Source organism: Amphiprion ocellaris, chromosome 4, assembly GCF_022539595.1.
Source record: "Amphiprion ocellaris isolate individual 3 ecotype Okinawa chromosome 4, ASM2253959v1, whole genome shotgun sequence".
NCBI lineage: Eukaryota > Metazoa > Chordata > Actinopteri > Pomacentridae > Amphiprion > Amphiprion ocellaris.
Window position 1 is genome coordinate 1,514,243 of NC_072769.1, and position 26,135 is coordinate 1,540,377.

The following is a 26,135-nucleotide window of genomic DNA, read 5'->3' on the forward strand; positions in this document are numbered from 1 at the left end:
AGTTTGAAAGTGACAGTAGCATTAACAGCTACTGTATGTGTAAAAGACACTGTTTCTGACTTTAGTTGACGTTGCTTCACACATAAACTTCAAAGCATTAACAGCAGCTGATGTTCAGTTTGTTGCTTCCAGCTTTTTGCAAGAAAATTCCCTCTAACTTTATAGAAAACCAGCTGCACCAGACAGCTGCAGGATGAATATGAATGTCTCCAGAGACTAAAATTCATGTGCATTTATGCACACAAGACAGAAATAACGTCATTAATTACTCATTATTATAAATTATCCTTGACATGGAAGCATCTTGGTCAGAATTTGACAGGAAGTTACCCTGTGTTCTTTTCTTCACCTCAGATTAATGAGCTGTCACTGTTAATTCCTGAACTCCATCACATCACAGCTCGATGTTATTTTACTGTAAATGCCAGATCCATTTACTAAAGCTTAACTATTTTTCTGGGGTATCAAGTTTTTTTATCAGGTAAATTTTGGACATTTTTAGCAGTGATGTTAATGTGCATTAATGTCAGATTACAGAGTGATCACAGAAACGAATTACAGCCATGGATACTCCAGTAACAACGAAACACACATTTTATGTAATATAGACAACTTTACTTTGATATTTCGTGATAAACAAATCACACATGGACACGACTGTCTGTAATGAAATTATAAATAAAGTGGATGTTGTGCCTATAGGTGATTTTTTCCCCTCAAACACTCTATCATCCTCTTTTGAATGGTGGTCATCCTAATAACTAAAATTTTAACTGTATTATCAATGCACAATAAATAAATAGTAACCTTCAGCAGAGCATATCAGAATACAACCTTTTCCTCTCATATCAACATACTTTTCAACTTTCCCTCTATACAACAACATCCATCCATCCATCCATCATCTATACACTGCTTAATCCTCATTAGGGTTGTTGGGGGCTGGAGTCTATCCCAGCTGACTGAGGGTGAAGGCAGGGGACACCTGGACAGGTAACAGTCTATCACAGCGCTACACATAGAGACAAACAATCACACTCGTATTCACACCTACTGACAATTTAGTATCACTAATTAGCCTCAGCATGTTTTTGGACTGTGGGAGGAAACCAGAGTCCGCGGAGAAAGCCCATGCATGCACAGGAGAACATGTAAACTCCATGCAGAAAGATGGGGATGCAAACCGGGGATCTTCTAGCTGCAAGGCAAAAGTGCTAACCACCAAGCCACTGTGCAACAACAACATACTAGAATTCCTGAAATTCAGTTTTGGCTTCACCATCCTCACATTTTCAGTGGCCCCTAAATTTAAGCAAGCGCCCCTGTGTACAAATACTGCTTAAAAATAGATTGCTCATTACAAGTGTCCACAGCTTTGAAAAGAAGTGCTGGATTAACATTACGAACCCTGTTTTTTTTTGATCTTTGATTAATGATGCTCCTCCCCAGCCGTCTGCTCCCTGATGCAATATGCATGCTTTGTTTTTCCTCCATTTCCTCTGCGACTGAATGGACTCTAACTAATTACACACACAGCAAAATGAAAAATACTTTTGCTTTCATGCATTCAATTTGCAATAAATCAGGCTTTAGTGTCACTTCATTTTAAGCATGATACAAAATCAAACTAAAAGCCTCTCATGAAAATTTGTTTCCGTGGGGGTTGTTTGTGCGAAAATTCAAATGTCTGCATCTTTGCCTTGTTCCGAGAGACGAGCTCAATGTGGAACTGGAGTCGAGCTGGAGTGCTGTAGCTGAGCTCAGATGAACCTCATTATAAGTTTTCATTTAGGGGCTGATTGAAGTCAGGGGCAACTACAGAATCAGAAACTCTCCAACCAGTCGGAGCCTTTTCAGTCATTCCCTTTGGTTCAAGGGGAAGCTATGAATGAGAGAGCGTAATGAATGGCCCTATGAGCTGAAGTCCCAACAGAAAATAGAGGCGAGAAATTCTTTTTGTTGGAGAAGTTAATGTTGTTGATAAATAGAAATTGCTCTGGTTTGAAGCAACAGAAACTGGAACACTGTCATTTACACCCACGTGAGAAAAAAATCATTCTTCCTGTACACATCTGAGAATGTGATGAAAAATCCTGTGTTTTTATTCACTTGGGAGACAGCAGCAGCAGTGATGGAATCTGTCTATTCTCCTGCTGCCATCTGCTCTGCCTCTGTTAAAATAATTTGATGGAGGGATCCAGAGGGGGATGCCAGGGGTGGCAGACTATTGGTCAAGATTTACTTGAGTGATGTGGCTAAAAGGTGGAGGTGACAAAAAATGGCATGGATTGAAATGGAAACCCAAACTGTAGGAGCTGACATGGAAAATGTAGAGTTTTGAAAAAGTGTTCTACTACAGATATCATCTATGTTTGCATATTTGTCCCACCTAAATGTTTCAGATCATTAAACTAATATTAATGCAAGACAAAGATAACCCCCCCCAAAAAAATGAAATGCAGTTTTTAAATGATGATTTCATTTACTGGAGGAAAAATGCTGTCTAGTCCCATCTACAGTACCCTATGTGATAAAGTAATTGCCCCTTTAGCTACCAATCTACCAAATGACTAAATTCATTCAGCAGCTAGGTTCAGTTTCACCATCCACACCCACATATGATTCCTGCCAGGCTTGTAGAATCTATACATCACCAATGCCAGACAAACCTATCTGGCATTGTGAAGTAGCTAAAGGGTCTCACGTTCTAAAGAGATTCAAGAACAGATGAGAAACAAAGTCATTGACATTTAGCAGTCTGGAGAGTTACGAAGCCATTGCTGAGGCTCTGGGACTCCAGAGAACCACAGTGAGAGACATTATCCACAAATGAAGAAATATGGAACAGTGGTGAACCTTCCCAGGAGTGGACCAATGACCAACATTTCTCCAAGAGCATTAAAATCTAATCCAGGAGATCACAAAAGAACCCAGACAAACATCTAAAGATCTGCAGACCTCACTGATGACACAGTGAGTCTGTTACTCTGATTTTATCCAGAATGTAAAAATCTATTTTTTATAACATCACAGCCTCAGAGCAGACAACGCTTCGTGCCCCTCCTCAGATCTCTGGTGCCCCCCCTGGGGGGGCACGGACCCCAGGTTGGGAACGCCTGTTCTAGCCTTTACCTTTAACATGCTGGTCTATAGTTTTCTTTCTAATCTCCTGAGACAACTCTCTCCTTGGCTTCCTCTGGTCCATGTTTAGTGTGATACACACCATGTCACCAAACAGCACAGTGACTACTGTAACCCTATAAATAGGCCGACTGACTGATTACAAGTTTGTAGACACCTGTGATGCTAATTAGAGGACACACCTTGATTGAACATGTCCCTATGGCCACATTATTTTCAGTCTTTTCTAGGGGTACCATCATTTTTGTCTAGGCCTGTTTCATGAGTTTATTTTTAAAAATAATTCTGTTAAACCACGGTTCAAAAGCAATGTCGGATTTTCATTGGTTAATTTTCATAGAATTTTTATTTATTATTACTTTTGTCAGATTCAAATTATTTCTGTGACCATTGTGGGTTTTTCTTTCATTAACCGAGGGGTGCCAACAGTTTTGTCCACGTGTGTAAATAACCTTCATCATTACCTTCAAAGTATATCGGAATGCAACCATTTTCCTCTCATATCGACATACTTTTCAACTTGCCTCTTTTCAACAATAGTATCTTGGATTTCCTGATTTTTTTTGTTGGAAAGTCAAACAACCACATAGACCAATATGGACAAAATGACCACAAATTCAATTTCAATTCAATTCAATTTTATTTATATAGCGCCAATTACAGTCAAATTGTCTCGAGACGCTTTACAGAACCCATATGCCTGAACCCCCAGAGCAAGCCAAAAGGCGACAGTGGCAAGGAAAACACCCTTTTAACAGGGAAAAAAACCTCGAGCAGAACCTGGCTCTAATGTGGGGGAACCCATCTGCTGCTGGCCGGGTGGGTTGAGAGGGACAGAAGAGGTAGAAAGGTAGAGATAGAGGGGTAGAGGTAGAGATAGAGGGATAGAGGTAGAGGGATACAGATAGAGGGGTAGAGATAGAGAGGTGGGGGGGTGGGACACAAGGACCATAAAACACAGCCACACATCTGAAGCATCCAGCATCCAGCTCTGGGACCAGGGACACTCGGAGAAAGGACACAGAAAGAAACAGAGTGAATGTAATGCAATAATGGTATATATAGTAAATACATAGGTAGTTAGAGAAGGGCTCAGTGCATCAAGAGAGGTTCCCCAGCAGCCTAGGCCTATAGCAGCATAACTAGGGGCAAACTAAAGGGACGTCAAGAGGGGAAGTCAGTTTTGCAAATGAAAACACCAGCTCACCCCGTCAGGGTCCCCCAGTCAGCCCTAACTATAAGCTTTGTCAAAAAGGAAGGTTTTAAGCCTGGTCTTAAAAATAGAGAGGGTGTCCGCCTCCCGAACCCAAACTGGGAGCTGGTTCCACAGGAGAGGTGCCTGATAACTGAAGGCTCTGCCTCCCATTCTACTTTTAGAGATTCTAGGAACAACAAGTAAGCCTGCAGTCTGAGAGCGAAGAGTTCTGCTAGGGTAATATGGTACTATCAGGTCTTTAAGATATGATGGAGATTGGTTGTTAAGAGCTTTATATGTCAGAAGAAGGATTTTGAATTCTATTCTAGATTTAACAGGAAGCCAATGAAGAGAAACCAATATAGGAGAAATATGATCTCTCTTGCTAACTCCCGTCAGTACTCTGGCTGCAGCATTTTGGATCAGCTGTAGATGTTTCAGAGAGCTATTGGGACAACCTGATAATAAGGAATTACAGTAGTCAAGCCTAGAAGTAACAAATGCATGGACTAGTTTTTCTGCATCACTCTGAGACAGGATGTTCCTGATTTTCACAATATTTCTCAGGTGGAAAAAGGAAGTCCTACAGATTTGTTTTATGTGCGAGTTAAAGGACATGTCCTGGTCAAAGATAACACCGAGGTTCCTCACAGTAGTACTGGAGGCCAATGTAATGCCAGCCAGAGTAACTATATGCTTTGAAAGCAATTCTCTAAGATGTTTGGGGCCAAATACAATGACTTCAGTCTTGTCTGAATTTAGTAGTAAGAAATTATAGGTCATCCAGGTCTTTATGTCCTTAAGACAATCTTGCAGTCTAGCTAGCTGATTAGTTTCATTTGGCTTCATAGATAAATACAATTGAGTGTCGTCAGCTTAACAATGGAAATTAATACAGTGCTTCCTAATAATATTGCCTAAGGGAAGCATGTATAATGTGAACAGTATTGGTCCTAAGACAGAACCCTGAGGAACTCCATGATTAACCCTAGTATGCTCAGAAGAGTCATTGTTGACATGCACAAACTGGAACCTGTCTGATAAGTAGGATTTAAACCAGTCCAGTGCTGTCCCTTTAATGCCAACAGAATGTTCTAGTCGCTGTAATAAAAGTTTGTGGTCGATTGTATCGAATGCTGCACTAAGGTCCAATAAAATAAGTATAGAGACCAGTCCATTATCTGATGCTATGAGAAGGTCATTAGTAACTTTCACCAGAGCTGTTTCTGTGCTATGATGCACTCTGAAGCCTGACTGAAACTCTTCAAACAAGCTATTCCTTTGTAAATGTTCACATAATTGATTTGCAACTGTTCTTTCCAGAATTTTGGAGAGAAATGGGAGGTTGGAAATTGGTCTATAGTTGGCTAAAACGTCTGGATCTAGAGTGGGCTTTTTAAGTAAAGGTTTGATGACAGCAACCTTAAAAGCCTGTGGTACATAACCTGTTACTAGAGAGAGATTAATCAGATCTAACATTGAGGAATTAATTAAAGGTAAAGCCTCCTTGAACAGTCTAGTTGGGATAGGATCTAAAAGACATGTTGATGGTTTGGATGTAGAAACTATTGAAATGAGTTCAGAGAGATGTATGGGGGTGAAAAATTCTAAATATCCATCTGGTCTTACAGCCAATTCTAAAGTATCTGTACTCGATGATACATCTGTGACATTTGCAGGAAGGGCCAGAGTAATTTTTTCTCTAATCGTAATAATTTTATTTGTAAAGAAGCTCATGAAGTCGTTACTGCTCAAAGCTAAAGGAATACAAGGTTCAACAGAGCTCTGACTCTTTGTCAGCCTGGCTACAGTGCTGAAGAGAAACCTGGGGTTGTTCTTGTTTTCCTCTATTAAAGATGAATAATATGTTGTCCTGGCATTACGAAGAGCTTTTTTATAAATTACTAGACTATTTTTCCAAGCTACATAAACTTCCTCTAAATTAGTGGAGTACCACTTCCTTTCCAGCTTTCGGGACGCCTGCTTTAAAGTCCACAGCTGGGAATTATACCAAGGAGCAGGTCCTCTCTGAGATAGAACTTTTTTTTTTACAGGTGCAACACTATCAAGTGTTGTACGCAGTGAGGCTGCAGCATTATTAACAATATAATCCACTTCTGTGGGGGTAAAATTATAATATTTCCCTTCCATTATATCAGTAAGTGGTGCTGGACTAAATAGAGAGGGTATTATTTCCTTAAATTTAGTCACCGAATTGTCAGACAGACATCTACTGTAACGATGTTTATTCTTAACTCCTATACAATCTATTGTTGTAAACTGAAATGTTATCATAAAATGGTCAGAAAGAAGAGGGTTCCGGGGAAATACTGTTAACTGTTTGATTTCTATGCCATAAGTCAGAACGAGGTCTAGGGTATGATTAAAACTATGAGTTGGTTTATTTACATGTTGAGAAAACCCAATTGAGTCTAATATTGAATTAAAAGCAGTCGTAAGGCTGTCACTGTCCACGTCAACATGAATGTTGAAGTCACCCACAATAATGACTTTATCTGAGCTGAGCACTAAATCAGATACAAAGTCTGAGAATTGTGATAAAAACTCAGAGTAAGGAGCAGGAGGACGATATACAACAACAAATAAAACTGGTTTCTGAGCTTTTAAATCTGGATGAGAGAGACTGAGAGTAAGATTTTCAAATGAACTGTAACTAGGTTTAGGTCTCTGGTTCATTTTTAAGCTAGAGAGGTAAATTGCTGCCACTCCTCCTCCTCGGCCTGTGATTGGAGGAACATCACAGTTAGTATGACTAGTAGGAGTTGATTCATTTAGACTAACATATTCTTCCTGCTGCAACCAGGTTTCAGTCAAACAGAACAAATCAATCTGGTTTTCAGTTATCAAATCATTTACTAACAGAGATTTAGACGAGAGAGATCTAATATTTAACAGACCACATTTAATTGTCCTGTTTCTTCGCTCAGTTGAAATAGTGGTATTAATTTTAATTAGATTTTTATGGTTACTACGTCTTTTGTTTATATTTGAATTGTTTAATTTATTGAATTTTGGTGGTCGGGGGACAGACACAGTCTCACTAAAGCTAACTGAATTACTGGAGGGTGACAGCTGAGAGGAAACTGCAGAGAGGTGTGGAAGACTACAACTCTACATCCTGGTCTGAACTCTGGGTTGTCATGCTTTAGGAGTTCTAATAAAATCAGCCATATTTCTAGAAATGAGAGCTGCACCAGCCAAAGTGGGATGGATGCCGTCTCTCCTAATCAGACCAGGTTTTCCCCAGAAAGAGCTCCAATTGTCTATAAAGCCAACGTCGTTTGCAGTACACCACGTAGACATCCAGCGGCGAAACGATGACATACGGCTAAACATATGGTCGCTGGTCAGATCAGGCAGGGGTCCAGAGAAAACTACGGAGTCCGACATGGTTTTGGCAAAGTTACACACCGATGCCACACTAACTTTGGTGACCTCCGATTGACAAAGAGATGCAAAGTGATGCTACTTTACTACCACCTGACACCAGTCTGGCCTCTGCATCCAAAAGTTTTCAAGTTGCCAAGTTTAGTTTCTGACAAGAGATTTGAGTTAGATTTGCACTTTGAGAAACAGCGAGACAGCCAAAATCAGGACACCGTTCTGCTGCTTCTGTGATACAGACAAGATACAGTATGTTTGGTGATGTCAACTCTTCTTGTGTGCTGGCAGATCGTCTCATCCCACTCACCGTCTGACTGACATCCCTCTATACTGCTTCCTGTCTCTGGTAGCGACAGGCTACGTGGGGAAATCAAACACGCTTTAAGGACCAATGTTTTTCTGTTACATGTGGGTGTTTTTCTTTTTGTTCTTTCACACAAATGGGCCTCCCCTGCTTCCCTCCTGCCCTCCCCTCGTCTGAAAGAGTTGTCCTCCGGTGCAGTTGGTGTAAGAGCCCGGCTCAGACAACACAGGCCTGCCAACAGTCTGCAGCAGATTCTTCCAATCCCTCTTCACAGTCATCTTATCCCGGGCCTCATTATCCCAAGGCCCTGGCAATCACCAGCTGCACAGCAAACTTCCCCTGAATCTGCTCTGAACGGGCCCAGAGCATCTTTATTATGTGTTGAGCAAACCGATCACATACATCACGGTCCACTGGGGACACCCTTGTGGACGCCTTATTTCACCAGTGGTTTGAAGGAGTCATCCTTTGAGAGTGAAGAATCTATTTCTGTGTATCGTCTTATATGCATCCATTTGCTCATTGGCTGTTTCTATGGTGAAACCAGCCCCTTTTCTCCACACGGTCTCTCTTTCTTTACGTCTCTCGCTCTCATTTCTAACATTAATCATCACATTTCATATTTTGAGGCTTTGATCAGTTTTGTGTGCTGCACATCATCATGCAAGTCGTTGCGCACAGCCAGAGGCTACCATCATTATTATCAATCAAAATACAGTCCGGAGCAATGCCATGCACCAACATCCAGCTGCACTTTTAATTATACATCACAAACAACGTCCTGCAGGCTTCAAAAGGTGAGAGTGAGTGTTTGGACAGCGTACAGTACACTCACTGTGCCCTCACTCCTTGACAGGGTTTTGGGGCCTTGAGCTTTGGTTTCAATCCCAAACCTTTATGTTCGGCTCCTTCAGACGCCCTCAGCCTGCTCTCTGGTCTGACACGTTCTGCCTGCCCATGTTTGCCGTCTCTCTTCTCCTTCACCCCTTTGATGTCAGGTTTTCTCGACAGTGCGAGCTCTCCTACACTTGTCATTAGGAGCAACACTCCCCTGCATGTCTCATCTCACCCAGGGGGGTTTAAAGCCTCACCCAGCGACCGGCTGATCGACGCCCCGGAGGGGGGGGGATGAAAAAAAAGTGAGATATTGATGTGACGCAAGCCTGTAGTGTCACTGTAGAGGAATGAAAGCAGCACGGTCCTCTTCTTCATTAGTGCCTAATTACATTTTCTGCTTATAGACTGAGACTGCTCCTTTGATGTAACACTAATTAATTGAGATTTACCCCAAAAAAGAAAGAAAGAAAATACAGTAGCTTTGGAGAAGGATTAGCAAAAGCACCAGACTTATTATGCGTGTGATTATCTGCTCTCTAAAATAGTATTTTAGCAATTAAGGTGATTAGACAAAACAGGAACAATGAGAATCGATAATGATTACACAACGTTTTGGGGTAAATCGGCCACGGAACATTTATAATACCGGCAGAGAAATGCATCACATCCTGCGCACTGACAGAAAGCCATTTGGAAGCAGGACTAATGTAGCAGAGCCCATGAATGCACTGACTGCAGGTTACAGCGAGGTCACATCACAGTCCAGATAATTTATTGTCCTTCTGGTGGTCATAAAGTCATCATAACAAACCAAGCTTCAAGGTTCATTTTTGACCCAGAACAAACAGTCTTAATTCCAATTACTGCTGGAGCTGAATGTTTTTCATCACACTGCAGCCTTTTAGCGGCAGATACAAGCTCCTTGTGACCCAAACCTGGATTTATGCTTCATGCAGGGGATTAACAGCAGGGGTTAAACCGACTCGGAGCCCTTCAGAGATGAGCCTCGACTCCTGACATCCCAATCACACCCTGCAGGATCTGTGGTCCTTCCTCCTCAGCATCACAGCAATACCACCACTCACACTTTTGGTTTGAAGCGTTTCACATATTTTCTCAACAAATGCATCAAGTTTTCTCCATTGCTTTGACTTTTTTAAACAGCTGCAGCCATCACATAGCAGCAGGAGTCACATGTGCATCTTCAAACTGAGATATGCATGTGGCACGATGCTGGGAAATTCATTAACTGTTGAAACCTCCCGACGTGTCCTTGCGATCTTACGGTCGTCTAATTAACCTAAATTTGTAACATTAATCTCAATCGGAAAACACTTTCAGTCCACTTTTGTTGCTTTAAATGTGTTATATAAATATCTGTGATTTGAAAGCTGCATTTCTGCACAGCAGACAGGTAAGGTGCTGCACGCAAATTCCGAATTTGGGAACAAAGCGGCTGCACTCAGAGGGAGTCTAGCACCACTGAAGGTTTTGCAAAAATCACAGTCAAACAGGAGGTTTTTAGTTTTTCAGGTTGATTTGTGGCAGCAATATTTGTGGTAGAGGGATTACTGAAAGCAAAAAACTACAGCAGATAAAAATAAGGCAACCAATAGTCGAATAAAAATTCCATTTAGTGAGCTAAGCCTACAGCGGTGGAAAAGAAAGTTTTCAGACACCCCATGCATTTGTGAAATATGGCATTAAGAATCACTCTTAGTCAGAGTCAAAATACTAAACAAATCCAAAAAAAGCCATTAACAACTTAAAATTAATTGGTTCCATAAAAATACATAATAAATTTAGAGTATTGGGTCATTTTGGTACCAGTGATCTACTAATGAAGGTCATGCTTTTCATTAAAAGATACAATTTGTGTCTATATAAAGCCAGCACATTTGAAAGTTCTTCAGAGACAAAAATGGCTCAAATAAGGAACCTAATGCAAGGAACATGCCTGAAAATACAGATTCTCAGCCAGGAAGAGTACAGCTGCTGCCAGACAGCCAGGAAGTGCAGATGCAGTCCTTCAACTGTCTGATACGCTCTGCAGAAATACAGACGAACCAACAGCTTGGAAGACAATCCAAGATCTGGGCGTTCAAGGGTTTCTTCAGCAAGAAATAACCACATCCTGATCCACAGTGCAGAGAAAACCACTGAATGACATCACAGGAGCTTCAGCAGCAGTGGTCAAACCAAACTGGTGTCCAGCGTTCCACCTGCACTGTACATGGCCGACCTTTAGATCATAGCTTAAGGTCCTACAAGGCTGTCAAGAAGCCCCTGATCAATGACAGACAGAGGTTAGCCCGGCGTCGTTGGGCCAAAGAACACAAGAACTGGACAGCCAGGAATTGGAAGAAGATTCAGATGAGTCCAGTTTCCAGCTTTATCTTCCTCCTGCTAATGTGAGGGTATGCAGAAGGCCAGACAAAGCATTATCTCCAGCATGTACAGTACCTACTGTCAAGCATGGTGGAGGCAGTATCATGGTTTGGGGATGCATGAGTGTTGCTGGTGTTGGTCATCTCACTGTCTCTGATGGCACATTGAACTCTGCCAAGTATTGTGCCTTTCTCCAAACCCACATGCTCCTTTCTGCATGTGCTCTGTTCCGTCGAGGTCAAAACTGGATGTTTCAACAGATAATGCCCCTTAATGGCACCTTTAATGCCCCTTGAACACATCCAGAGCCAGTAGACCTTGGCTGCAGGAACTCAGTATCCAGGTCTGAGAATGGCCAACTCAATCCCCGGACATGAACCCCATTGAAAATCTGAGGCAGATTATCAAAAGGTCTGTTTCAAAGTGTAAACCAAAGAATTTGGAAGAATTAAAAACAGCAATTCAAGAAGAATGGGACAAGATTATCCCTCAACAGTGTGAAAGGCTCATGGGGAACATGCCAGCTAGTATTAGAGCTCTACTGTGTGCTAATGGCAGGACTACTAAAGATTAATTTGATCATGTGATAGTTTATTTTTTTCTTCAGTTTTGAACACATTCTCTGTTTTTTGTTGACTTTCATGCACACAATATTGAGAACTGACATATTGAAACAGTCAAGAATTTAGTTTTGTTAGTTTTTCTTGTAAACAACAAACAAACAAAATATAATTTGTATGTGTTTATGTCTGTCTAATGCAACCATATCTTTTGAAGCACAAAACTGATTTTTCTACAAATATTTCATGATAGTATTTGAGATTGTGTAAAATTTTAAGGTGTCCAAAAACTTTTTTCCACCACTATATGAATTATTTTATATTGTGTACTTGCTAGAGAGCAAAGAAAATTTTATTTTCACACATGGACAACAAATTCAATTTAGATAAATAGACAAATACAACTGACTGCATCTGTAAGTGTGTTGGGGTGAAAGCTCATGCATTTTGGATGTTATATTATTGTATTTAGGGATGTCACAATGCTTCAGTTTTATCAGCATTTCCATATAGAGAAATAGCTATTAAATAAAGTAAAATGAAAATTTCCGTTGTACAAATGGAAGTGAATAGCAGTTGCACACTGTTAACAAAAGATGTTGAGAAAATCCAGCTACAACATCTCTTTCTAGAAACTGTTTTCCACTAAAAGAAATAGTCTCTATGGAAGCAGCCGGCAGTATGGTTTGTGGCAACTGCATCAATACCCCAGCTCATCCACTTCATTGGACAAGGGCTCCCCCTTAACGCATTTCACAACCGAACACTCTCCTGGACCATTGTAATCAGCCGCTGTGCCAGCGCAGAGTCCTTCCTGCTCATCATGCAGCTCATTCAGCATGCAGACAACAGAGTGATATCTGACAGATCCTTAAACATCTCCACCCCTGAGCTACCTGCTCAATACAAAGCCAACTTAAAGATCCTGCTCCTGGTCTATGAAGCTCTTAATTGCCTTGAACCAGATTACATATCTGACATGCTTCCAATTTATCAACCCAACAGCTTTCTCAGGTCACTAGACAGATGTCTCCTTCAAACTCCCGGCGCTCCTTCTAAATCTGGTGATAGAGATCAGTGTTTGTGCAACTAAAGCTCTGAACAGCCTGGCTGCTCATTTGAGGTTTGCACAAACACTATCTTCATCTAATTAGCATTTTCCCATGTTTTTTTTCTTTCGCTTCGTGTCTTTAAGCTGTCCCTCTGAGTCTACATTTTAACCTTTTTTTATTGTCTTTCACCCTGTGAAGAACTTTTGAATTGTTTTTCTGTATGATTACATTTGTCAAATTAACTCAAGTATGTGTACGAAACTAATTCAATGCTGCTGTGACCTCTAACAGCATTATAATCAAACTGTTACTCTGCAAAACTTAACACAAGCCGCTTGCTGTCTTGTCCTGGTCCCAAGTTGGACAGAAGCGTTTCCTCCTGGGGAAAAGTGTGATCATGATAAAAGCCTGACAACATGGCAGTCTTGGGAATCAGTGCTGCGCAGTATTTTGCAGATGGTGATATAATTAGTATCGCAGTATTAAAGGCACTTCCAGTAATTGCACCATTGCTTTCTGTCTGCTCTCTGTGTCTCTGGGTAATATTTAACCTAGATAAAGTGAAGCTTTTTGCAATTATTTCACTTACACTTGAGCGATTCGACAATTTTGCTCATTCTAAGGTGAAACTTTCAACCTGTCAATTGAGAGGATCATTTTAGGATTTCTTGCAAATTGTGGCTCGGTTTCACACGTTTAGCCATCATTTAGTGGTAGTAATTGTATTCAGCAAGTCAACTGCTGAGATTTGCTGCAAGATGACTGAACAGAAGTTGGAAATTCCAAGAAAGTGCAGTAGCTGGACAAGCACTTGAACTAGAATAAATAAACTGCTGCATAGTTTCACTGTATACACATGAACTCTTTGGCACCACCTCATTAGACACAAGGTCAATTACTGTCCCAGTGCTGTTGGTAGATTTAAATAAGTAATGAGTGTGTCTATTCTGTGCCAGCTGTGTGTAATAGATGCAGGTGTGTGCAGCTCTACTGACAAGTTGGTTTGACCCCCTGTTCAGAGTCAAACACTGGAGGTGCAACAAATCACAGGACTCTCCAAACAACAACCATTTTTCTCAATTCAGTCCTCAGAAGTCTTCCAGCAATATAATATGGAGAAGTTTCAGAATTCATTGCTGATTTCCTCTGACAGTCTGTTTTTTTGAGCATCTTGGGAAACGGTGGCACAGCTGTTTGCTGCTCCAACACAACTGTGGGAATGTTGGACAATCTAATCATCTGTCAACGCTTTCTCTACTCAAAATGAAATAACTTTAAGCAGATGGAGATGCGAGTCAGTAATCTATTGAGAGTGTCTGCTTGTGCAATCTGCATGTGTCACTGTTCTGTTTTTTATTTCTTACAGTTTAATTACAACTGGTAGGGTTGGGGTGAATTTTTACTCAGAGACTTCGTAGCTTCACTACACAGTCTGTCAGTAAAAATTAGAGGTTGTCATGAGTTGTCAGCACTCTGTAATGGTGATCACTGTCCCAGTCAAGTCACAAATTGTTAAGCTGTTAAAGTCAGTCTCTGGTCATTAAGTAAAGCTTTAAAAACTCCTCTCTGTGAATCAAAGTTGCATATTTAAAGGGTTTTTTCATGAGAAGAAACTGTTTATGCCTTAAAATGGCTTAGATTAGGCTTAGATTGTGCCTCACTCTCCACTCCTCGCTCGCTGCAGCTGGAGCACACCAGCTCACCTATGACTCTCGTAAAATAGTGTAAAACTGCTCTGGGTTAAACAATGGGGAGATATAAAACTGGAGTATTGTAACCATACATGTTCAGCCCTATATCTGATACTGGAGCAATATAGTGATATAGGAAGTCCCATCCTGCAAGCTGACAGGATTGGTTTGTATGAAACTCTAGAAGTCTTAATCTGTATTTTTGAGACGGTCATAGCTTCTAGTACACTGAGGTTTTGAGTCGGAAATGTTCAGCCATCGTGTTAACTGTTGATTTCACTCATGATGTGTCTTCTAGCATGTTAAAAAACACACCATACTAACTTGTTAATAAGAGTAAAACAGGGGTTAAACCTATAATCATTACCAAAACTGTGACCTGTGCTTTCGATGCAAATGTGTAGTAGTCTAAAGAGGGAATGTTTCAGGAGCTCACTTTGGGTTTCACCTTCACAGGAAGTAGTTTGGATGATCTAACTAAGTTGAAGGATTATTTGTAACCTGTCTAACCACCACTGACATGAGTGACATGACAGCATCCTGAGTGATGAATAACAGGCCAGTTGATTATCCTCCATGACTTCAGGGCCTCCGGCTGAACATGACAGTCAACTGTTGGCATTAGCTGCTGAATTGTTAAAAGGAAACAGGCTTAACTGTGTGCTCCAGCTCTGCAGGAACCTGTCGCTCTGCTTTCTTTGTGGCGACAGAATGGCCCGGATCCTCCCGTGAGCGGGGCATTTCTAACTGGTCGGGACTAGCAGCCTAGCAGTTTGTTTTTAGCTGGAGAGGATGCTCTTTTCAAGTGGGAAACCACCCCCACCTGCTCACCTCTCCCGCTCATGTTGGCGTAGGGAGCCTCATACACCTGAATCCACCCACCTACAAAATCCAGCAGCTACAGTGGTGAAATAAAAAGGGCTGCTGCCACACTTTGGTGGGTACAGTCAGTGTTGTCAGAACTGATAAAAATAATGGCCTAAATTATGAGATCCAAGCTGCGATGAACTGGAACGAATCTTTAAATGGTTAAAAATGTTTTCAGGCCGGGACATACATATTTCAAGAATTATGCAGGAGGTCAGGGCATCAGGGATCAAGCATTTTTTGCGTCCCAGCCCTGTTGAGTCATAAGCATGCTCCAGAAGGGTTTGTCATGGCCGAGCTCTGCCGGCGGCACTTTCCTGCTCAGAAGCTGTCAGCAGCAGCGTCTCCCTGCCAAGCCACACCAGCTACAACCTTCACACACACCAACACTGCATAGACCAGAAAAAGACACAAATACAACTGCATTTGTCTGACGCCGAGTTGGTTAAACCCTTGAAAGTCCTGTTCCATATTCATGCAAACATAATAAATCTGTCTCCAAAGTGCTCAAACACACACTGTCCTCTCTTGCAGAAAATTGACCATATAATTAGCACTTGCGGAGATTTTGCTTACTCATCTCCTCTGCAGATAAATGAGAGCACACACCATTGCACACCTTGTGCTCATCAGTTACCCGAGTGAGACAGGTGGTGCTAGATAGTCAGTGTGTGTGCCCTCTCCATAGCAGTATGTGTTGGCAGCCTCCCCTGCCATACTTTGGCCGCCTACGCACACGAGTGTTGCAGATGGGCTCTGGTGTAGCGTGAAGCTGAATGCTCCTTTACAGTCCTCCACGGTTGGAAAAGACACTTTCACTTTCACACCTTTTAAATCCCACAAAGGCAAGGTCAAAGACACAGAGCGGTGGCTTACACAGAGAAACACAGTGCTTCCTGGTTCAGGAAGTTCCTGGTCAGTTAACCAAATCGATAATGAACAGAAACTTGTGAGTGATTCTGGCAACTGGTGAGCCATCGAGGAAACATTTGCAGCCTTCCGAATGAGAGGAGTTGCAGCTTTTCTCTGGCATTTGTTGAATAAATTTTGGATTTAGACAGTGTGTCAAACAAAAACTGTTTGGAGATAAGACCTCAGGGTTCCTGAAATTGCAGCAGATATTTATTTAGCTATTTTCTGAAAGATAAATGTGAAAAATAATCAGTAGTTTAGCTTCTGATGACAGTAATCATTAGTCACAGCCCTTCATTGTCTAAAAGCACCATTTTAAAGTGAGTAATTGATCAATGGCTTTACATAATCTCAGTGTTGACAGATGGGAACTATATATTATAAGACACAGGTAGGTTATATTATACATATTATTAATAATAAATTTCCTTTCTAGAAGGTTTACAGGTTCACTCAGTTTTTTCTCTTTATGAAAAGCACTGGTTAACACAAATTCCCCCAAAATGTTTCACACTTATTTCCACTAATATGTAGCTGTGCAGACAGTGTTGGTTTAATTTAAATTAAATCTCAGAAAAATAAAAGCGAAACCATCTGTGGTGCTAGAAACTGCCAGAGTGTGTGAAATTCTGTATGTTGTGTAATTTGGATGAACCCTTTACATTCTGTCCATAACTATTATTATACGGATCTTTCATGTCACTGTGAATCCTGCTCACCATCTCAGTCAGACTGTGAAGTTTCACTTTCAAGATCTGTCAGATTGTGAGACAAATTTCTGGTGAATTGTATTTAAATGAAAACGTGTTTGCACCGCCTGCTGTTCTGTTTTGTTTTATTAGGATACTTCCTGCTAATGTTAGCTTGTGGATTCTGCATAACTTCATGACAGATTGCACTTGGTTGGTTTGTAAACCTCTAAACTGTCTATTTGTGGATTTGTCTCGGTGTGATTCAGGACTACAGTTTCAGGTAAAATCCTCAATTTCTTTTCTGAATTTTTATTTTAATGTGCTTATTAGATAAGAGAGACAAAAACACAAATAGTTGAGGAATAGTTTGTGGTAAAAATCCCCCATCAGACACCAGAAATGAGAGATGAGGGGAGACTCGGTTCATGGTTGGTGCTCCTGTAGACCACCAGGGCCCCCCAAGGGGAAATCTCAGAATTTAAGTCCTTCAGGTCACAGGATTTCTTCGGTAGAATCACTGATAATGTGATGCTATCCTGACATCCCCCCTCCAACCCCTGGGGCAGTTTCCTACCATTTCAAACAATAACTCATGCAGCTCTGAAAACCCATGACTGCTATGTGAACTCACATATGACCTCAGTGACCCTCCGGCACTGATGGAAGAAGCAATCAGATGTCTTCCCCTTATGGAAACATGAACGCACCGTCATGTAAAACCACATACTTTGTGAAAAGTGAAAGTATTTCATTCACAATTCCTCATACTTAAGTATGAGTAGCTAAGTAACAGCAGTAGGTATCAAAAGAAAACAACTAACTCAACCTTTTCCATATGTTCAGTATATTAAACTACAGGTTAACTATTGCTGAGGTATTAAAATGTAAGCAGTATTTTAAAGGTCCCATGTGGTGAAAATCTATTTTTATTGTGTTTTGAATGCCTTCAAAACACAATAAAGGGCATTTCTATTGTGTTTACACAATAAAATCAATGTGAATGTAGATGTTTAAATAAAATGCTGTGGAGTCAAAAGTGCTACATTGTTATGTGAATGCCTTCAAAACTGATGTAAAGTGAAAAAATGGAAATGCTTATTACTGCTGTTCCCCTCTGAACTAGATGACCTCCCAGCTTTACGAGGCAGCTCGAATTTTGTTCCGCTGGTAAGCAGGAACTGAGTAGTTGTTCAAATCAAACTTTGCATAATTCTGCTCCCGCAGGTGAGATATTCAGAATAAACTCCTGCCTCACAGTTCACCAGGCTTATTTTCTATCTAGAGCTGCTTCTACTAACCAAAATAAGTCTCAGCCATGAGAAAAATACCCAAATGTTCTGCTGTTGGCTGCAAGAGTGAACACAAGAGTCTTCATGCACTCACAGCATCTGAGGAACTAAAGCCTCAGTGGATTATTTTTATTTATGATGAAAATATCATTACAACAGCAGGGAAAACCTTAGTGTTAGCAAGTCACACGGCTGGCTAATGCTACCATTGATCTCTGATCGTACGCCTACAGGTGAGAGCTTTGTGGAAACTGTAATGCTAAGGCATAATCAAAGATTGAATTTAAAACTAATTAACAAGGACTGTTTACATCTGTTTTCTTCTCTCCTGCTCTCTGTGCTCACATAAATCCCAATAAAGCATTTCTTATTTACATAATTTTCTGTTTCTTTTGCAATGTCAACCTTAGATGCAGAGAGTCTTCTTCCTGAAGATGGCAGCAGCTCAGCCTCATTGAGAGTTACATTTAAACATCAGGACTCAAACCATCTTTGCAGTATTTTAATCTGAAATTTTGAAAGCAACATTCTGGAGAACTGTGAGACCTTCATGAATTTGTTTATTTTTACTCCGCCAAGGAATTAGCGGAGTTATGTGACGATCAGCGCACGTTTGTCTGTTTATCTGTGCACAACATTATTCAAAAACAGACTAGCTGATTTGGGTTAAATTTTCAGGGAAGGTCAGAAATGACACAAAACCCACCTGATTAGATTTTGGCAGTGATGCAGCTTATAGTCTGGATCCACGCATTTGTTAAGGATTTCTGTATCATTGCGAGATGGCATCATGGCATCACTGTAACTATAACAACAAGTGAACACTACATCTGCTGCCTGCTGACGATCACATAATTGCGATCCTACTGCAAATCCACCGCTGCAGACTTATCGGGACTTACCCATCAGAAATGATACGACGATGAGCAGCCTTGGTGGAGTACTGTGCTCTCTGAGTGCTTTTCTTATTTTAAAAGGGGTATTTACGGGCGTCCCTGTGGCTCAGCATGTTGGGCAAGCTACCTATAAACAGGGACTGTAGTCCTCGTTGCAGCGGTCATGGGTTCAAGCCCAACCCATGGCCACTCTTCTCCCCATGTTTCCTGTCTCTCTCCTCACTGTTAACTAAAAGCATTTAATGTTAGAACAAGAATTCAGCCTTTCTTGTACCCCTCAAGTTTTGTTTTGTTTTTAACTAATTTTGTCAAATTGAACGTTTTCTCAAGACTGTGAGGTTGCATGGACTGGATATGTAGTATAACATGGACTTTACAGACTTTACATGAGCAGCAACATGGCTGTAAACACATGTGCCGGTACACAAAGCCTTCAGTCTATAATAATACACCGTATTATACGAGTCCATCATTTGATTAGTATTTAAAATCAATGTGAATGTAGGTGTTCAAATAAAATGCTGTGGAGTCGAAAGTGCAACATTTCCCAACACTTACCCCAACAAGTAAGCAGTATACAAGTTGCTCACAGTTGTTCAATACTTCAGTACTTGTACTTACTTTCCACACTGAGGTGACATCGATATGTGAGCTAGTAAAGGGTGAAAGTGTCTGAGACTCCACACTAATCAGAGGAAACAAAGCCTTTTAGATTAGTGTTGACATATCTTTAAGAATAAAACATCCATTTCAGCTGCCTTTGATGAAATCCCTGCAGACACCGAGGCTCTGCTGTTTCCTGTGTACTCTGGGTAAAATATTAAAACCCAAGGTGGCATATTTGGGTGACTGCATCATCACAACAACTGAAAATTACATCCCTCCGTAATCTGATGTTTCTCTATATTTCATGGCGACAGGTTTGTAGTTTATTGAGACACAGATCTTGACTACAGTTTGAAATAGATATGTTGTGCATCGTGGAAGTCACTGGAGCTGACAACAATATGAATGAATGACCCCTGCAGTTTTACCTCCCGCTGTCAGCTTCTTGATATGGAGGAAGAAGCAGTCAGGCATGAATCCCATCAGGGCAATCAAAGAGCTTCAGCTGATCGGCCTCGCATTCACCTGGGTGTTATAAACCGTGCCTGATTTTTTGAAGAAAGGAGAAAAGAGGGAATGAATAGATCTGCTTCCAGATCTCTCAAACAAGATTTTTGTACTCAAGAATGGCTCCGACACATCTCATTATGAGACACAAGATGTGATTTGGTGCGCTGCTGAGCTGTGATCAAATGCAGGAATCCATTCAAATTGCCAATTTTGCCAATGACAAACCTAGCATTTCAATGGGGTCATTGAGAACCGCTGCTTTTCTTTTTTGTGATGCAAGACGGGTGTGAAGGAGATAAAGGTCAGAAGTGTCAAACTCACACAAACAAACAACCACAGGCTTTGTGAGAGTGGCTGAGCGAGCTGGCCGACCTCCCAGACTTCGAGGGATCCAGAGGGCAAGAGTCACGATTAATGTCCGACACGAACATCAGCTGATGTCCCCGAGGATGGAGGAACATTTCAGATCCACCAATATGTGCCTGAGTCGCTCTACTGTAACTCCACTCAGCATCGTCCGTTGATGGCAGGTTATGGTGAATACATGCTGCTTTATCAGTTCTCAGGCTACAACAAAGGTCCAAAATAGGATTAAGCAGAGATGTGGCACGCTACCACTGCTAATGCTACGGCCCTTTGAGATCTGCTGGTGATGAGAGGAGCTACGTTGCTGCAGGGCAGGATTACTGAACACAAAGAGATGGAGGGATATGGAATGAGGTGTGAGAGCCCCCCTCCACCTCTTTTATCTCCACGTCCAAACCCTTAAATGCCTCCTATAGCATCAAACTCGGCCTGCCAGGAGCGCATCCCTCACTAGTTTCCATCTCTCATGTCGGTGGCATGTTGTTTGTCACCCGGATGAGTCAGTGCACAGGGCAACGGCTTCGTTTGAGCACAGAGAGGGACGTTCATTCATCAAGAGGAAGTGCAGTGCAATCGAGGCAGTAAGTGTAAAGTAGATAAATGGCTAATAACCTCAAGGAAGGAGATGATTCATCACTTCCTAAAATTAAGTTCATTAAAGGACTGCCTGTGGAGATACATCAGTGTCTTCTGCTCGAGACCATCTTGTTTGTTACAGTAAAGCCTTTTCTCCAACAAAAAACAGACACAAAACATCATAACAGTGCTGCAGCTGACACTTTTCAAAAAAATATTAAAGTTTAACTAATTCACCAAGAATTTCTGGTGGAAAATAACCAAGTACATTCACTCACGTTTAGCCGGAACCGGCTCACCTCAGGACTGAACAAGTGCAGCCACTTTTTAAAAGTAAGCTGAAGGCAGTTCTTCATTCCACTGCTATTAATTAATCAGTTTTATTTATAAAATCTGGTCCAAAGTCTCAGTATATTTACACTCCACTTTTATTCATTTCAATTTTTTTTTAGATTTTATCGAACAGTTTCTCTTTTACATGTTTAAAATTTTGGCTATCTTGTCAGTTTTAGGCTCAAACTTCTATGACTTTATTAATCCCTGGAGGTAAATTAAGGTGCTACAGCAGCATGGATATTCTATAAAGGGGTAAAATAAAAAATAAGACACAAGGGAAGTGAAAGTAAAATAAAATAAAATAAAACAATATACAAGAGTGATACAGGAATGTGCAAATGAGAATGTGCTTGGATGTGCAAACAAAAAGGTTTACAGATATAATCAATGATGTTTAGAATGTAAAGTAGTTTAATCATACTTCTATAGTATGTGTGCTCTCATCTTGCTTTGTTTTTTTAAACCTTTATTTATACAGGTAATCTCATTGAGACAAGGGGTCTCTTTCTCAAGAGAGACCTCTACTTGTCTGTTGTGTTTTTCTATTTATTTGACTTAATAAAAATAATAATAATTTTACTTTGAATTTCCTCTCTGCTTGATAATAGATAAACTTGTTTGCTTGCCATTTTATGCCACTTTCTACTTTTTCTCCACCACATTTCAGAGGAGATTGTAGAACTTCTTGCTCCAGCTACAAGTTACTCTTTAAAATTGAGATAATACATGAAGTGACTTCAGGCTGGATCTCTGAGGAGCACTTGTTTCGATGTCTCAGTGAGCGATACGCTCACGTCCTCCACTACGTGAGGTGATATATCTCAGTGAAATATAGAAACAAGTGCCACGAAAGAGAACATTTAATAAGCTTGGCATTGTCTTGACCTTGTCACGTTCAATTGTGGTTCTATCAAAGAGATATTGCCTCACTTTCTCTGATTTAAATAGCTGCCCAAGGTCCAAGGACATAAAATGATCAATTATTTGACTCAAAATGAGAGAAAAGTAAGAGAGATTAACAAAACTTGTGGCAGAACTTTGGTCTTTCCTTCAGTGTTGTCTGAGAACTTTCCCTGCCATTTTTCTGTTCATCAATTAATCCCTAAACTTATGAAATGTCAAAAGGTGATGTCTTAAAGGAGAAGGTTAAATACACTATTCAGTGTAGGAAATCTTACATGGGAGAAGCTCTAACAACGATAAAAGGCATGTTTGAGGTTGTGTCTTGAGCTACATGCTAACATCAGGTTGCTAACTAGAGCTGAAATGATGAATCAACCAGTCAAACATCAGTTATTTCAGATGGTGTCATCATCACAGTCTTTGTTTTGAACATTGTATAAAGCATCAGCCAGGTCCTCATCTGCGGCAAGAAGAACATCGTGACCTTGTGAGCTGGAAAGTCAGGGAAGTGTGCAGTGATGCATTTTTTATTTTTGTGCTGTTGCTTCGATGATGGTGTTTTATTTACAAGTTGTTTAGGTCGATTGCTGTACAGCTTCAATAGATCTGCCAGCTCAGACTATACTGGGGCCACGTCAGTCCTCTCTATGTATGACCATCATCATCTGTGTTCTCTGCAGCAGAAGCTTTTCTGTAAAGTGACATCTTGAACAATTAACCTGAGCTCAGCTTTACAAATCATCTCACAGCTTCCAACACTGATGGTGTTTTTTTGCTGAAAGGTGGCAGCTTCTTGTAGAACTGTCTTTAAAAAAACCTCCACTGTTGGGTGTTTGTGCTGCTGATGGGTGCATTTCTTTGCATGTTGGACATCATTTGTCATCCAGCTCCACTGCTGACCTCTTTCGTAACGAATGTATAACCACACAGCTAGAAGATCCATGGTTTGCGTCTGGGTCTGGGATCTTTCTGTGTGGAGTTTGGGTTCTCCGGCTTCCTCCCACAGTATCTAGAAACATGCTGAGGTTAAGTGGTGTTTCTGAATTGTGCGTAGGTATGAATGTGAGTGTGACTGGTTGTTTGTTTCTCTATGTGGTCCTGTGATGGACCGTTGACCCAAAGTCAGCTATAGACTCCACAACCCTACAGAGGATTGAGCGGTGTATAGACAAAGGAGGGATGGATGTAAACCCTACTCATGGTGTTCCACTATGGCAGCTTCGATGCCTTCCTCCAGCAGCTGATGTCTATAGGAATGATCTTGCAACTGGAGGAAATGCAACAGGTTTCCTGAGCGCTCAGTTCCGACGTTGTGTCGCTTTAACTGAGCTGGAGACTGAAGCACCTCTGGAATAGCCAACTGACAGAATACACACAGTGTCCAATCAGTGGTGGCTGGTTTCATTTCTCAGGAGGGATCAGCCTGTTGAGGATCACAGAGTCAGTGAGCTAGATGTGAATTTTAAAACTGTTAAAAAAAAAAAAAAAAAAGCTGCATGTGCATAAACACCGTTTTAAAATATGGCCGAGACAGGCTCACCAATTTCGTTGTACAATTTTTGTGTACAATGACAATAAAGGCTATTTTATTCTATTCTACTTCCAGGTGGATCAATGTCAGAAAAATATTCTATTTGGCATGTTTAAGAAGTGTGGCAAATTTCATTCTGGTAACTCCAAAAGGAGAAACTCTTTGACATTACTACACATACACTACCATTCAAAAGTTTGGTGTCACTTAGAAATGTCCTTATTGTTGAAAGAAAAGCAGTTTTTTTCAATGAAGATGAGATTAAATTAATCTGTCTAGTCATTGTTAATGTGGTAAATGACTATTGTAGCTGGAAACAGCTGGTTTTTAATGGAATATCTCCATAGGGGTACAGAGGAACATTTCCAGCAACCATCACTCCTGTGTTCTAATGCTACATTGTGTTAGCTAATGGTGTTGAAAGGCTCATTGATGATTAGAAAACCCTTGTGCAGTTATGTTAGCACATGGATAAAAGTGGGAGTTTTACTGGAAAACATGAAATTGCCTGGAGTGAGCCCAAACCTTTAAACAGTAGTGTACATGCAGAACTCTTAGGACTTGGCAGATCACATGGTGGTTTCTGACCAGTCTGTGTGTGATGTCACTTGGATGGACGCTCCACAGACTGACTTCCAGAAACAGGAATTAGGGCTGTGAAACAGTAGATTTTGGATGATTATGATACATGCATGTTTTCCACCTAACCGCCAGCTAAGAGAACATCTGCTCTCTCTTGTAGTGGAATTGACATATTATAATACCTCCTCCTACCATGTTGGCAGGTGCAGACATAAAAGACTTTTTTTTTCAAATGTACACATTCACTGGCATCTTTTATCTCAACCATGCCATTTGTATTATTTTGTACAATTTTTAAAAAAAAATTGTAAACTTTTAGCCTGACAGCTGTTGTCTGCCTACTTATTACTACTACTTATTGTAGTTTGTTGCTAATATGTCATTTTATCAACTAATACTGATGCTGATCGTTTTCGTGCATCCTGATTATAAATGTGTGTTTGTCGCTAGCAATGTTGTGTTCACAAAAGTGTCATGGAAAAAGAGAAAACTACAGTGGATCTGTCCATGGGCCAAAGGAAGAGAGCAGTATGCTTTGTGTGTCTTTCCTTGTAGGGTTAGGGTTAGGCTAGCTGCTTACTAACACGCTTGTCTTTTTGTTGTGATGCTGAGAGCTGCACAAACATGGCTGTGGTTGTCATCAAAAACTATGATGCTACATAAGATAAACGATTAGTTGTTGTGCCTGACGCTCAGTGCCTTTCAGGTGGGTTATTACCATGCTGATCCTATGCAGTCTAAAATGAACTTTATTAGGTTTCAAGCAACAAAAGGTGAAAAATTCTGCATTTTCACAGGTTCCATCTCATGGATTTGCAAAGATGGGCGTCTTTGGCCTTTTTATTAGCAAACTGAACAACTTTGGCCTCTGATCAGACCAAACAAGACGTTACCTGAGATCCAAGCTGTGATCGGTACATTTTGCACACTACATGATTAATCAAACAAATATTGCTAACATGCCGATGTTCAGCAGGTGTAATGTTTACAGTGTTTGTTTGGGTTTTTTTTTACTATTGTTAGACAGTGAATAAATGGGAAGGCTACAGGGGAATGACATGCAGAAAATGGTCTGAGCACTACGATGTGAACTATGAACTTGCTGCTCAGGGTGTTAACATGCATGTAAAATCCTTTTACTTTGTCCACTGTGTTAGCTTGTTGTGTTAACATGCTAGCATTTGCTAAAGTGAAATTTTGACCTGAGGATCACCAACGTCATTAATATTCATCCTGAAGGGGACAACAACGGTATGGAAGCAAATCAGACTCATCAGATTCTGAATTTTAAAAGCTGCTGAATTTTTTACTTAGAATTTTTTTGCATCAACATTTCGTATGTGAATTTTTTATTCCTGAATTTAGCTCATCAAAATTCTAAAAACCAGTTAAAAATTCAATGTCTTCAAAATTCGCCTTCAAAAAAAATTCGCTGTGTTCAAAATTAACCATCAAAAAATTCAATGTTCAAAATTCGCCATCAAAAAATTCAGTGT